The sequence below is a fragment of the Panulirus ornatus genome, chromosome 63 (assembly GCF_036320965.1).
Source record: "Panulirus ornatus isolate Po-2019 chromosome 63, ASM3632096v1, whole genome shotgun sequence".
Classification (NCBI taxonomy): Eukaryota; Metazoa; Arthropoda; class Malacostraca; order Decapoda; family Palinuridae; genus Panulirus; species Panulirus ornatus.
This window is the reverse complement of record NC_092286.1, coordinates 7,695,878-7,708,550: the sequence shown is the minus strand read 5'-3', so window position 1 is coordinate 7,708,550 and position 12,673 is coordinate 7,695,878. Positions and strand designations below refer to the sequence as shown.

The 12,673-nt window shown below is 40.5% G+C and overlaps 1 protein-coding gene across 6 annotated transcripts in view; it reads left to right on the top strand.

Annotated features, from left to right (window-relative positions):
- Syt7 (Synaptotagmin 7) overlaps positions 1 to 12,673 on the top strand; it is a 586,302-nt gene that overhangs the window by 326,779 nt on the left and 246,850 nt on the right. Inside the window, exon 1 of one of the 6 annotated variants that reach the window (XM_071656736.1) lies at positions 951 to 957. The exons of the other annotated variants lie outside the window; for them this stretch is intronic. The gene's annotated coding sequence lies outside the window, so the exon portion shown is untranslated. Of the gene's footprint in view, positions 1 to 950; positions 958 to 12,673 lie in introns of those variants that run through there. 6 annotated transcript variants of the gene reach the window in all.

The following is a 12,673-nucleotide window of genomic DNA, read 5'->3' as shown; positions in this document are numbered from 1 at the left end:
TAGAACTATGGATAATCGAAAGACAGGATTGATCTAGGAGGGCCAAGGAAGTACACATTAATCGCCTATCTAGATAGCCAAGCACATAGAACTATTAGTTGTCCATGTCAAATCTGAATTTAAAAGCATTTCACATTTAAATCTGATTTTTGCAAAACTTTCAACTTCCTGATGTAAAGTTTCACAAGTTATCTCGTTCATTTTCCATTATCTTCTACGATAGATAGGCTGAATACTGCGGTAGATAGGCTGAATAAAAGTGTATCTATCACTATTATCAACTTGATTTGGGAGGATATAGGTGCACTGTCGATTTCGGTGGGATCTGAATACATACCTGGGAATCTATGCTTAAGATCTGAGTCCTTTTCAGTAATGGAGTTTCTGTTATGTATTTGTTTTCAGTGTTTTTTTGTGTCCACGAGACTGATTAATTGTAAGCCTTTACTTTGTGCGTTTACTGTTTGTGATTGCTATTTAGGTGTAACAGTGAGAGAGTTTGACACTCGTGTTGTCCTGTCTCATGACCTTGTATATATGTACTATGTTGTCTTTACTCTTATGTGTGTGTGTGTGTCAGATTACATATATCTGGTGTATTGGGAGGGAGTTTCACATTCGTGTGGACCCCATCTCTTGAACATTCTCTGCCATCATATATCTTCTTAAATTTATGTTTGCTCTATGCATTAACCATGTCCTCAGTCAAGTGTGTGTGTGTGTGTGTGTGTGTGTGTGTGTGTGTGTGTAAATTAATGTTCATCTGTGTGTATGAATGCACTGTGCAACATATGTATAACTTTGCATTCACTGCATTATGCACTAACGTTCATCTCTTCGCAACACCTAAATCTTTTTTTTGCATTGTGCTGATTTCTTCTTTATGGATGTGAACTAATACTCTTTTTTTTTCTCTCCTTCTCTCTTCCATGTGGACACCTGCAGGGCACAGCTTGAGTAAGTAATGTACTCCTCGAAGTACATGTAATGTCAGGGTGTACACAGATGTAATCAGAGGTTGTTGTTTGTGTATGTCATGTCTGCCTCATTAACTCGTGTACTCTGAAGTTAGAGAGGTGAAGTTAAGACCATAGAGGCTCAGTGAGCTAATGGTTACTTTTTAAGTTATATCTGGTTTTTGAAATTATAGTGAGACGCTTAAGTTCAAAGGACTGTGGCAAATTGGTCATAAATTATTGAAACCTAAGGTTAAGGAAGACATGAATAGAAATTAACTTTGGTTTATAGAAAGCTAACTATTTCCATATAGAAAGCTAACTTTTTCCATATAGAAAGCTAACTTTTCCAAGTACACGGGTTATTTGAGGCGAATATTTCACAGCTATTTGCAACCAACCCTGCATTCCGTACTGCGCATGACTCTGCTCCTTTACCTTAGGTAAGTGTGCATGCCCAGCTCGCCGTAGATGTGGACTGACATAGGTAGGTGTGCATGAACTCTGTCATGTCGTCAGGGGAGGATGGGTGGGTTGGGACCTGGGCTATATATGCATGACGGAAGGAGAACTCAGCCTTCTCCTTGCATTCGGTTTTTCATTGTCTCGTAGAAGCTGACTTCAGCATAGGCGTGCATGATCTGTTTACTGTTTGGGATGATGATGGTGTTGCCACACGTAGAGGAGAAATACAAGTCACATTGTTGCTCTAAGAAAGATCAACAGAGATCTTTTGTGTTCTGCCATTAAGGCCATTTTCTTTCTTTTTTTTCATTTACCATTTAGGTATTAAGGTGTTTTAACCCATGGCTTGGGTATGGTGGTAGATTTTGTGCCCATAGACCCACGTGGATATGGGTAGTTTCTGTGCCCATAGGGTGCGTGGGTATGGGTTATCCTTTCTACCTTTGAGCGTGGGTAAGGTAGTTTGGTATATCTACCTCTGGGCGTGGGTAATGGTAGATAGTTCTCACCTCAGATGCGGATGAACGAGGTCGTTCAGTCGTTCAGCATGTGGTAACAGCACCATTACTTTGAGATACATGGGTGACATTATATATATATATATATATATATATATATATATATATATATATATATATATATCCCTGGGGATAGGGGATTAAGAATACTTCCCACGTATTCCCTGCGTGTCGTAGAAGGCGACTAAAAGGGGAGGGAGTGGGGGGCTGGAAATCCTCCCCTCTCGTTTTTTTTTAATTTTCCAAAAGAAGGAACAGAGGGGGCCAGGTGAGGATATTCCTAAAAAGGCCCAGTCCTCTGTTCTTAACGCTACCGTCGCTAATGCGGGAAATGGCGAATAGTTTGAAAAAAAAAAAAAAAAATATATATATATATATATATATATATATATATATATATATATATATATATATATATATATATATATATATATATATGACTCGCATCTCGAGTCCTACAGTTTAAGATTATCGTCTCGTTCCAACTTTAAAACTACCTTTCAAATCCCGTCGTCTCTTGTTGTGAATGGATTGACCTTCGTAGATAGCCAGTAAATGGGAGTGCGTGGGGAAGCCAGATAACAGACGACCTGATGGTCTATGACGAGGTTATCTGCTGGAGGACAGTACATGGGAAGGACAGATAACAGAAGACCTGTTGGTCTATGACGAGGTTATCTGCTGGAGGACAGTGCATGGGAAGGAGAGATAACAGAAGACCTGATGGTCTATGACCATGTTATCTGCTGGAGGACAGTACATAGGAATGACAGATAACAGAAGACCTGTTGGTCTATGACGAGGTTATCTGCTGGAGGACAGTACATGGGAAGGACAGATAACAGAAGACCTGTTGGTCTATGACGAGGTTATCTGCTGGAGGACAGTGCATGGGAAGGAGAGATAACAGGAGACCTGATGGTCTATGACCAGGTTATCTGCTGGAGGACAGTACATAGGAATGACAGATAACAGAAGACCTGTTGGTCTATGACGAGGTTATCTGCTGGAGGACAGGGGATAGGGGAGAAAGAATACTTCCCACGTATTCCCTGCGTGTCGTAGTGGCGATTAAAAGGAGAGGGAGCGGGGGAGGCTGGAAATCCTCCCCTCTCGTTTTCAGTATGAAAAAAGATATATATATATATATATATATATATATATATATATATATATATATATATATATATATATATCAGGATATAGCCTTCCTCTGGCCTCTTAATCTTAGTGACCCACACTAATTTGAAAACATTTCGAGACTATTGGAAGTTGTCACCATAACAAGATAAATTCTTGTAGAAATCCTGTGCACTTTAAGCGGAGGAAAAATATATTTAATGGTAATGGGAAATCGGATAACGGAGGTAATGGTAAGCAGAGCCCCACTGTGTGGAAAGTCCATGAATAAGGGAAACGATGGGCAGGAAAATTAAAATTTGACAGTTTCCACTCCAGGCGTAGGAAATACACCGAACGACTGTGGGAGGGGGGAAAAAAAAAGAAAGAGAAATAAGAGGAAATAGAAACTGGAATGGGAATCGGAGTAACATTAGTGAAAATAGCCCAGAGGAAATTAACTATCTAGGCTTTGAAGTGATACATTCAATAGTGTACGAAGGTAGTTTGGTGAGGAAGCTGAATGCCTGAAATAGAATTGTTTCCTTCTCCTGTTAGCTACCTCGCAACATGGGAGACATTGTCATCACATACTCCCACTGTCCGTAATTTTGGCCGCTACCGCACCATGGATGTGTGTCGCTTATATTGGTCATAGTACGTAAAGACACGTTTCAGACGTTCGCCATTGTATGGTGATTTAAGCGAAAGATGCGGCTTGTAGAGTTCGTGAGTAAATGTAGATTCTGCTGTTATCTTCTAGTGTGCAGTTAAGTACACAAACAGCAGGTATACGACTCAAAAGATCCTTGACTCTCCAGTGATTGAAACATATACACACAAAAAAGAAATCCTAAATAATATCACTTTCCTTATCTTATCTGAAGCATCCTTTATCATCCGACTTCGAAAAATATGTGCCAAGATATCCCACTTTAAAAAGAGACAGACAGATTCCCTCCTAGAGCTCTGTACTCATAGAATATTGTAAGAGACATTGGGAAAGGCCTTCAACATTCATCGGAAAACGATTTTTCTTTTTTTTTTTTTTTAGACACCAGCGTCGTGCATGAGAGGGTAAAGATCTCATGGCATATCCCCTTCCACGTGAGTGGGATAAAGACGAAAGACTGAATCGAATATCTTCGATCTAGTTGAACTATCATTACAATTAGGGGAAGCGAAGACACAAGAGGAAGAATCGCCCGACATTCACTCGCGGGTCAAATGGTCTCAGATGTTTTACTTCAGTCTTCAGCTTATTTTGGATAGAAGTGAAATTCCCTTCATCCACAACTGATTCATAGTCACCTTACCCTCAGTGATCTCATCATCACTACGCCCTCGATGCCATCTTCACTACACCCTGGATGCCATCTTCACTACACCCTGGATGCCATCTTCACTACACCCTCGATGGCATCTTCACTACACCCTCGATGCCATCTTCACTACACCCTGGATGCCATCTTCACTACACCCTGGATGTCATCTTCACTACACCCTCCCCACCACTAACTACAGAAAGGGGGCCAAACCAAAGGTTAGGGCGACGCCATGCTCATCATTACCTCATCCTTGACAAGCACATACACCCTCACACCATCGACAACACAGGCCTTCCCTCCCTCCCTCCCTGACCCAACAACCATTACAGATCAAGTTGTTGATTATAACCGGAGAGAGAGAAAACCCGATGAAGAAATAACAACTGATAACGCGAGGGAAAACATTGTTGTTCTCCCTTGTGGAAAGAGAGCGTTTAACATACCAATATTGACCCAGACACCCTCTATAACACTGCTACGGGTTTATAGTAACGATAACTTTTGAACAACAACCGTACGGTTGTTATAAGGTCTAAAAAGCCAAACTTAACGAAGCTAGTGATCTTTGCGAAGACCCATAGAGAGAAAGATTTTGACTGACGTGTTGTGGACCAAAGAGCGAGACACGGTAGATAGGCTCCAAAGAGAATAACTCACAATAATTACAACCACAACATGTTCACAGATCAGACATCCATCCATCGACATTCAACTTGAAGCGACAAATATTTTTCCTTTTTTTTTTTTTTTACACACACACGCGCGCATGCGCGCCATCTTCACAAGGCTTTCAACATTTCGATTTCTTTTTCTGACTCAAGTCATTCTGGATTGGTCGAGTTAACTCGTGTGGGAGTCGGCCCCGCTCACCAGTCATCAGTTCACTTTTTTTTCTCCAAAGCCAGTTCAGTTCCGGTGTTTTCAAAACTTTCTAAACTGTTTTCGATGCGTGAATCTCAGCGTTTTCATGTCCCATCCTGTTGTCACGATTCAGTATTCTTTTTTTTTATATTCTCATGATTCATCTCGCTTGTTCTTCGTTGATTCACCACTTTTGTTACGTTATGTAGCTTTTGTTTATAATGATTCACCGTCTTGTTGTACATGATTCACCACCATGGTTGATTCATGTGTGATTCACCGTCTTTGTTATTCATGATTCACCGTCTTTGTTATTCATGATTCACCGTCTTTGTTATTCATGATTCACCGTCTTTGTTATTCATGATTCACCGTCTTTGTTATTCATAATTCACCGTCTTTGTTATTCATGATTCACCGTCTTTTATGTCATTTGTATATTTTCCCTCGTTTCCAACTTTCTTTGATTCCTTTCTTTTTTTGTTTGTTCTTGTAGTTATTGGTCAGTAGTAAGACAGACTGTATCTTGTTATCTCTCGTTCATCAAATTGTTTATCATCTCTCACAGATCACACCCATCACTGTCTCTCACAGATGTCTCTCCCTTTATTAAGTGCTGACACTTAATAAAAGGTCTCTCCCCAGGTCTCTCTCTCTCTCTCTCTCTCTCTCTCTCTCTCTCTCTCTCTCTCTCTCTCTCTCTCTCTCTCTCTCTCTCTCTTCGTCGGTGCTCAAGGCACTCAGAGCGTTCCTCTGAATATATATATATATATATATATATATATATATATATATATATATATATATATATATATATATATATATATATATATATGGTCGCCCGGTTTTGTGGAAGGCAATAGCGTAAAGAAAGAAAGAAAACGGAATAGAGCTTTCTGTAAGTAGGTCTTGCCCACTTGGCCGTCATACTGTATCGGGGAAATGCCAGCACTGGAGTCAAATAGAATACAAAGAACGTTTTTATCTCGTCGCCGTTTTCTTTTTTCCTTTTTTTTTTTTTTTAACTCACTGCAGAGAAAAATAACATCACGGGCTTCATGGCTTGTTTCAGAGCTGGAGTTCCTCCGTCTGAAGTTCCACTTTTATTTCAGGTCGCAAATTCCATATCACTTCGCGTTCTGACTCGTTCGTTCTTCATAAAAGATTTTCCCCCGGGGTGGGGTTCGACATTTTGCAGCGGGGGGAAGGGAAGGGAAGGGAGGGATGGTAAAACGTTCGTTGGCATCTGTACGGCATCATGAGCCAAATACACAACCCACTAGCTTTATGACCCAAAACGTTCGCTGGCCATGTTGGCTGCTAGTGCATTCCCATGTAGCCACAGAGTATTACCTTAATACCATATAGACCATTGCGCGCCATTTTTATCTACCAACATCCAATATTTTTTTTTTTCTCCCCTCTCTCGCGCCGTGAGGTAGGTTTTGGAAACGTATACACCCGTCCTCCGTTCTCCGATGAAAAGTAGTTCCATCAAGACACTTAAAATCTTTCCCAGAAGTTCATTGTGTAGTGTCTGTTTATATATATATATATATATATATATATATATATATATATATATATATCAACTGACTGTTATATTTCTCTCTTGTGTCTCCCCTAATGATGTGATTATTACACGAAAGTGCACTTGGGAACTTTTCGTGTTTCATTTTCCTCGTGGACTCATAGCAATATATATATATATATATATATATATATATATATATATATATATATATATATATATATATATATATATATATATATATATTTCTGCAAACGATATCAATGTCGGGTGGATTAAATATAGCGCCGGAGTTTTGACACAGCGACCAATATTGTTGACCTGCTGGGCCGGGTGGACGCTGGGGCCAGACCCGTGTTACATGCTCTGACAGTTCAACTGCAATCCATTTAATCTAGAATATCAAATACGAAAAAAAAAAAGAGGATAAAAAAAAGAGAGAAATAGGGAGCATTCGTGAGAGTAATAGTACAATTTTGTCCTTTTAAAGTGATTTTTCTTTTTTTTTTCTTCTTTTTTGAAGAATTTAGGACGATGTGTTAGAATTTAAGTCTTTTCTGTGGAGGACGTACGTGTCTATTTGCATGAGAGAAATCGCATTTTCGTAATGTGATCTTGGGGGGGGGAAAAATTACATATCAGGATAATGCGTAAATTATTAGTTACTTATCATAAGATTAGTTAAGTTCCGGCAGCGAAGTTATAAATTACATTTTCATTGGTTTTCTTACGTCACTTCTAAAGACGAACTAATCCAGTATTGATTTAGTGTCTTATATATTTCTCACGGCTGTGAAGGTAAGGGAGATCGTAAGACCAAGTTTTGACGAAATTTCCGAACAAAGGATTAAGACAAACCAAATCATTCGTTTGTTAGGAAAACCTTAACTAATCGTAGGTAACCTAACCAAACTTAACCCCAACCAACCTTAACTAATTTCGGACTAACTAACCAAACTTAACTAATTTTGGACTAGGCTAATGAATCTTGGGATGGCTTAATTAATCTTAGGATAGCGTTAGCTCATGTAAACATTGCTAGGTTAGCCACACCTAGCCTGACTCATCCTTGCCTACCCAGACCTAGCCTAGCTCATACTTTCCTAGCCAAACCTAGCCTAGCTCTAGCTCATACTTTTCTAGCCAAACCTAGCCTGACTCATCCTTTCCCAGCCAAACCTAACCTAGCTCAAACTTTCCCAGCCAAACCTAGCATGACTCATCCTTTCCTAGCCAAATCTAGCCTAACTCATCCTTTCCTACCCAAACCTAGCCTAACTCATCCTTTCCTAGCCAAACCTAGCCTAACTCATCCTTTCCTAACCAAATCTAGCCTAACTCATCCTTTCCTAGCCAAATCTAACCTAACTCATCCTTTCCTAGCCAAACTTATCCTAGCTAATCCTTTTCTAGCCAAATCTAACCTAACTCATCCTTTCCCAGCCATACCTAGCCTAGCTCATCCTTTCCTAGCCAAATCTAGCCTAACTCATCCTTTCCTAGCCAAATCTAGCCTAACTCATCCTTTTCTAACCAAACCTACCCTAACTCATTCTTTCGTTGCCAGTCTATCGTAACTCATCCTTTGCTAGCCAAACGTAGCCTAACTCTTCTTTATAAAACTACCCAAACCTAACTCATCGTAGGCTAGCCAAGCCTTATCTTAGTTGAAAGCGAGCTAAAGTGAAAGATAACCTTACGTAACTTAGTTAGGGCCAGAGTAGAACGAAAATACGACCCCCAAAAAAAAAAAAAAAAAAATCTCTTTAGCGGAAAAAGTTAATCGTAGAAGCGTCCGCGATTCGCCATCCACACCGCGCTGGCTATTGAGGCGCGCTCTGAACCCGCTATGTTGTCCCGCCCGCTCGCCCGCCCGTCCGTCCGTGCGTGCGTTGATCACGAGCGAATATTCCGGTGATTTAGTGACGTGCACGCCTCCCATCAGGCGCTGGATACTTTATTGGGAATTGGACTGGTTTATGGGCCACTATAAACTGCCTGTACCGATCATCTGAGGCGTTGATGGGCGATAATTCAACGACATGAATGGAATGACCCGATCCCGATCGCCAGTTTCCCGCCTAAAACAAGAAGGCAGAAACGATGACCAACCCCCGCCTCCCCCACCACGCCCGCGCATGCGCAGGGCCGTTAACGAGGTGTAATACGTAAACCTTGTTTTGCCAGTGCTTTACGTCATGAGAATATTGAAAAACAAATGCATATATATATATATATATATATATATATATACTATTCGCCATTTCCCGCGTTTGCGAGGTAGCGTTAAGAACAGAGGACTGGGCCTTAGAGGGAAAATCCTCACCTGGCCCCCTTCTCTGTTCATATATATATATATATATATATCATTTATTATACTTTAGTCGCTGTTTCCCGCGTTAGCGAGGTAACGCAAGGAAACAGGTAGGTAGATAGATAGATAAATCATTATAAAAGATTATTCCTGTCCGAAATTGGAGAGCAAGTCAAGAAATATTTAGTGGAGCAAAACAATGAGATTGAGTTGTCTCCCCTCATAAATATTTTTCTTTTCTCGAATGTAAATGAGGCAACTCATCATCCTCTGTCAGACACAGACAATTAATCCAGCATCAGTCAGGCGCATGAGGGGTTTAGGTAATTACCAAGAGTCGTATACAGTGTTCTCAAGAGTTCGTACAGTTGCATGAGATGAGGGAGTGTGTGTGTAGAGCATGTAGAATGGCTGGTATTCGAAGCCTCCTTGTACTGGCTCATCTGCGTCGAACACCACAACCCCGTGTGGATGAGAGAGAGAGAGAGAGAGAGAGAGAGAGAGAGAGAGAGAGAGAGAGAGAGAGAGAGAGAGAGAGAGAGAGAGAGAGGAAGTAACTAAATGGGAGATGAGTTAACACCTTTTCGAAAGTTTTAAGCTGAACTTCCACTTAAGTCTCCCCAGATAAGCCTTCAGGTGCTATAATATAGTATACGCTATGATATATGCTATACTCAGAAAAAATCATTGATTTAGATATTTCTCGGTTAGAAATATAAGACAAAAACCGTTGTGTCGCAGAAATCTCAGAACAACGTTCATTTAGGAAAAAAAACGTTTTAGAAAAAAGAAAAAGCGTTTATCTATACGTCAACCGATTAGATAAGACGTTGATTTAGACGTTGCCCAGGTAAAAGACGTTGATTTAGATGTTGCCCAGGTAAAAGACGTTGATTTAGACGTTGCCCAGGTAAAAGACGTTGATTTAGACGTTGCCCAGGTAAAAGACGTTGATTTAGACGTTGATTCTGACTTCACCCTATTTAGAAAAACTTTGATTTAGACTCGTTAGCATAGCGTTGAGCTCCGGGAAAGCCTTATTATAGAAGGTTATTTCGTTAATAAAACGTTGATCTTGCAAAGCCTTTTCATACGTTTTTAAGAAGAGGATGATAAAGTATTTATTCTTCAGTTATTAAGTTCCTGCTTTATGTAATGATTTCATTAATTGGGTGTTATTTTTAGTGCTTAGTAAATATAGCCTATTTATCAGTATCAAACATTTACTTCTGTGTGTCGTTTTTACTGGTGGTCGAGCGTTTAATCTACAAACATCGCCAGCGTTTAACCTTCGTAAAGATTCTCAATTTATCGCTCGCATTTTGGCTTTTGAAAATATATATATATATATATATATATATATATATATATATATATATATATATATATATATATATATATATATATATATATATCATTTGTTATACTTAATCGCTGTTTCACGCGTCAGCGAGGTAGCGCCAGGAAACCCATACACAAGACAGAGCCTCTCCTATCTAATGCGTACGAGGGTGAGACTTCATTTCGCCAGCTACTGTATCTCGGTAACAGTCGGTCACAAAGAGAGAGAAGCGAGGACGAGGCCGCTAAGGATCCCCACTAGTCCTTAAAGCTGACTTCCCCTTCAAGGAGCGTGTGCTCCAGTTGAGTCTGGCCCCCCATCCTCAAGTGGGGCGTAGAAAACGGAGGTTCGCGCCCTTGGTGGGGTTAGAGGAGGGTTAGGGGTTGGGTAGTGGGGAGCTCTCGTCACCTGCAGGATAAGATCCATTGGCAGCATCTACCACTCTAGTCCCCTTTATATATTCAGGATGGATATACACACTGGAAGGAAAACAAAAACTCATTCATTAACACCGATTACGTTAGCTAAGACTCCTTGAAAAAGCTGAGGATCCGTCAAAAACATGAATTTGCAGTCTTCGCTGACACTCTTGAGGAAGGGGGGGGGGGGGGGGGAATTGATGGAGGCAAATAGCGATATAATGAGAAAATGGTTAGAGTTGTGGGCGGGGGGAGAGGATGAAGCAGCGTGTGGAGGATGAGAAGGGTCGGTGAGGGTGCAGTCATCTCGGGGATCTGTTCATATCCCGCAAAGTCTGCCAGCTTTTCCCCTTGTCATTTCACATTACACGCGCCCTCCTATTCCTCGTAGCCTCCTCGTTTATGAGTGTAGGAGATAATATTATCTATGGATAGTTTGTATTAATGTATATGGGAGTATTATTGGAATGCCATGTGACAGAAGACCTGATGGTCTATGACGATGTTATCTGCTTGAGGACAGTACATACGAAGGACAGATAAGACAAGACCTGATGGTCTATGACTTGGTTATCTGCTTGAGGACAGTACATACGAAGGACAGATAAGACAAGACCTGATGGTCTGTGACTTGGTTATCTGCTTGAGGACAGTACATACGAAGGACAGATAAGACAAGACCTGATGGTCTATGACTTGGTTATCTGCTTGAGGACAGTACATACGAAGGACAGATAAGACAAGACCTGATGGTCTGTGACCAGGTTATCTGCTGGAGGACAGTACATGGGAAGGACAGATAACACAAGACCTGATGGTCTGTGACCAGGTTATCTGCTGGAGGACAGTACATGGGAAGAACAGATAACACAAGACCTGATGGTCTGTGACCAGGTTATCTGCTGGAGGACAGTACATGGGAAGGACAGATAACACAAGACCTGATGGTCTGTGACCAGGTTATCTGCTGGAGGACAGTACATGGGAAGAACACATGACTAATATTGTAAAAATCTGATAAATATTGTAGCGGTGGTGGTACGCTGGTGTTAAGAGGCGTAATATGATGAATATATATATATATATATATATATATATATATATATATATATATATATATATATATATATATATATATATATATATTATCCCTGGGGATAGGGGAGAAAGAATACTTCCCACGTATTCCCTGCGTGTCGTAGAAGGCGACTAAAAGGGGAGGGAGCGGGTGGCTGGAAATCCTCCCCTCTCGTTTTTTTTTAATTTTCCAAAAGAAGGAACAGAGAAGGGGGCCAGGTGAGGATTTTCCCTCTAAGGCCCAGTCCTCTGTTCTTAATGCTACCTCGCAAATGCGGGAAATGGCGAATCGTATGAAAAAAAAAAAAAAAAAATATATATATATATATATATATATATATATATATATATATATGTATAATCGTCATATATTGAAAGGGTTAGAATGTTTAGCGACAATCAAATTCAGTTTCGACATATACGGGTGACTAAGGCTTCCCTTTGATCTAGCGAGCTGTTGGGGGTTGTTATAAGTTCATTATGTGAGTACAACTGGTGGGTAGAGCAAGGTTGTGATATAGTCTTTGTGTCGGTACCAGGGTTCGTGTCTTCGTCAGGTTAATGTGTGTGTATGAGCTTGTGTGTGTGTGTGTGTGTGTGTGTGTGTGTGTGTGTGTGTGTGTGTGTGTGATTACTTATCTTTGCAGTAGGAAGATGAACAGTTGCTCGGTCTTCTCTCTCTCTCTCTCTCTCTCTCTCTCTCTCTCTCTCTCTCTCTCTCTCTCTCTCTCTCTCTCTCTCTC